The sequence below is a fragment of the Bos indicus genome, chromosome 16 (genome assembly GCF_029378745.1).
Source record: "Bos indicus isolate NIAB-ARS_2022 breed Sahiwal x Tharparkar chromosome 16, NIAB-ARS_B.indTharparkar_mat_pri_1.0, whole genome shotgun sequence".
Lineage (NCBI taxonomy): Eukaryota > Metazoa > Chordata > Mammalia > Artiodactyla > Bovidae > Bos > Bos indicus.
In genome coordinates this window covers 38,267,683-38,270,895 of record NC_091775.1, presented here as the reverse complement: position 1 = coordinate 38,270,895, position 3,213 = coordinate 38,267,683, and positions in this window count along the sequence as shown.

The following is a 3,213-nucleotide window of genomic DNA, read 5'->3' as shown; positions in this document are numbered from 1 at the left end:
TGGCAACCCACTCTACTTTTCTTGCCTGGAGAATTTTCCATGGACAGAAGAGCCTGGCGGGCTACAGTCCATGGGTTTGCAAAGAGTTGGACATAACTGAATGACTAAACAACAACAAAAGGAGACCAGAAAATGAGAAGAGAGAGTGGTCAGGTTATTTCGTACTCACTCTTTTCCCTTTTTGGTGCTATTTCTGGAAGCAGCTGCCTCCTTCCTCTACTACATCTTCTGATGGGGGACTTCTCCCCAGGGTCCCAGTCCTCACTGATACACTATGTCTTCTCCTTGAGTTTTCAGTCCCAAGGATGCAATAACTTCCTGTATTGCCAGGCTCCGGATACTCATTTTCTCTTGTTTGTTTCCTTAACCTTGTTGTTTACCTGTTGCAAGTGGCCCCTCCATTAAAGGCTCTTCAGTGGGGGAAGAATTCATTCATCTGGGGCCAGCTTTGTTTCCAGATGGGCCCCTGAATGAAACTCATTTTAACTGAATCACTTAAACTATTTTGTTGAAAACAGGCCATAAGAGGAAAAGAGCAGAAAAATGGAGTCCAGATGGGAGGCTTTTGCAACAATAATATAGGTGAGAGATGATGATGGTTTGGATTCATAATAAAATAGAAGTGATTGAATGCTGAAAATATTTTCATGAGAAAGACAAAAGATGGTGACATATTGGATATGAGTCGTGAGAAAAAGAGAGGTGTCCCAGTTAACTCCAAAGCTTTGGCTTAAGTAATTGGAAGGATGGGGTTATAATTTACTGAAATGGGAAAGGCTGTGGGAAGAACCCACCAGGTATGGAGGAAGTTCAGAAGTTCAATTCAGTACATGCACAATTTGAGAGGCTTATTGAGGAACTAAATGGCAATATCAAGGAGGCATTTGGTTAGGAATGGAGAACATTCCTAGGGCACAAGGATGGCCTGGCTGGAAATATAAATTTGAAAGTCATCAGCATCTAGCTGGTCATCAAAGTGTAGAGATTGGATTGTGTTGTCAAGTCCATGAAGGTAAATAAGAAGAGAGAAAGCAGTGAGCAGTGGAGCACTCCAAAGGTCTGGTGGTTGGAGAGATGAGGGAGAATCAACAAATGAAGTAGAGAAGGACTAGTCAGGGAAGCAGGAGGAAACTCAGGCGTGCACGTGTGCACCATTGGTCAGTCACGTCTGACTCTGCGACCCCATGAACTGTAGCACACCAGGGTCCTCTGTCCATGGGACTTCCCAGGTAAGAATATTGGAATGGCTTGCCATTTCCTCCTCCAGCGGATCTTCCCAAATCTGGGATCAAACCTGAGTTTCCTCCATTGGCAGGTGGATTCTTTACTGCTGAGTCACTAGGGAAGTGAAATCCCAGAGCTGATTGATCAAATAAGATGAGGACAGATAACTGGCTTTTGGCTTCAGTGAAGTGAAGGACCTTGGCAAGAGCAGTGTCTGGGGATGTGTGTGGTTGGAAGCCTGGTTGGATGGACAAGGGTTGAGAGAATTAAAAGGAAGGACTTAGAAACGCAGGTCTAGACATGTCTTTGGGGTATATATAGCAGGAGCACTGGCACTTCTTGGTCTTCTTTAACTCCCAGGTTGGTTCCCACTTCAACATGTCTTCTGGGTTCCTTCCAGAATTGCAGCTTAACTATCAACAGCATGGTTTCCAGAACTGACTGACCCTGGTTCAAAACCCCAGCCCTGTCTCTTACTACCGTTGTGACTAAAGCAACTTTTTTAACCTCTCTGAGACTTTTAAAATTGGGGATAATAATTACATTCACTGGAGAGCAGTAATATTTAATATAATTACTGGATTATTGTTTTAATATTACTGCTTAAATATAATAATTTTTAAGCAGTACTATTTAATATAATTACAATATTAAAGAAGTAATATATTAATATAATTATTGGAGAGCAGTGATATTAAGCTTTATAAAGGTTAAATAAGGTGATAAATATGGAGTGTTGAGTGCTACACAATTTTTGTACTGTCTTTTTAAAAATGTTAATCTGACTATGTCAGTAACTCTTCCTTTACATTGCTTTCCACCATATGGGTCCTAATTTTATATTCAGTCTATCTCCTTTACATCTTAGGTCTAGAAATACAAAGGTACCTGTAGGCCCTGATACCTGCTAGGGCAAAAAGCTGCTGCTGCTGCTGCTAAGTCGCTTCAGTCGTGTCCGACTCTGTGCGACCCCATAGACGGAAGCCCACCAGGCTCCCTCGTCCCTGGGATTCTCCAGGCAAGAACACTGGAGTGGGTTGCCATTTCCTTCTCCAATGCATGAGAGTGAAAAGTGAAAGTGAAGTCGCTCAGTCGTGTCCGACTCTTCGCGATCCCATGGACTGCAACCCACCAGGCTCCTCCGTCCATGGGATTTTCCAAGCAAGAGTACTGGAGTGGGGTGCCATTGCCTTCTCCGGGGCAAAAAGCTAGAGTCGCCTATCTTCAGGAGGTGCCATTAATAAGAACGTCCACTAGGGGGTGAGCAAGGAAAGAGGGAGGAGAAAGAGTTACCATTAATCCAGTCTGTTGGGTTAGCTCTACTGGAGTTTAACAGGGCCTCCGCGATTGGGAAGATCCTCTGGAGAAGGAAATGGCAACCCACTCCAGTACTCCCCTTGCCTGGAAAATCTCATGAACGAAGGAGCGTGATAGGCTACAGTCCATGGGGTCGCAGAGTCGGACACGACTGAGCAACTTCACTCACTTCACCGCATGTAGTAGCTCAGGGGTAAAGAATCCATCTGCCAATGCAAGGACATGCTTGCTGGTAAAATTCCATGGACAGAGGAGCCTAGCGGGCTACAGTCCATGGGGTCGAAAAGAGTCGGATACAATTGAGCACACAAACGCTGAGGTTTGAGACTATAAATCTGGCCAAAATAATAATAATGTTTTGAGTGTGTGGTGCTTGAAACTATCAGGGCTCTCTACCATGGATAGCCAGGAGCTAGTCTAATGCTTATAAAAAGAAAGGAGAGAGAGACAGAGAAAGGAGGAGGAGAGGAAGAAGAAGGCGGAGAAGAAGGTTGGAAGGAAGGGAGAAAGGAAAGAGGGAAGGAGCAAAGGAGGGAAGAAGGGAAAATCCAGCACTCATGTCTTGGGTCAGCAGTTCTTTTTCTCTTAGGGCTGGTGTTAGAGTGCAGACTAGGAAAGGGGTGGAGAAAGAGCTGCAGAGAGGTGGGGTAAGGGGAGGAAGAAGGGGAAGGG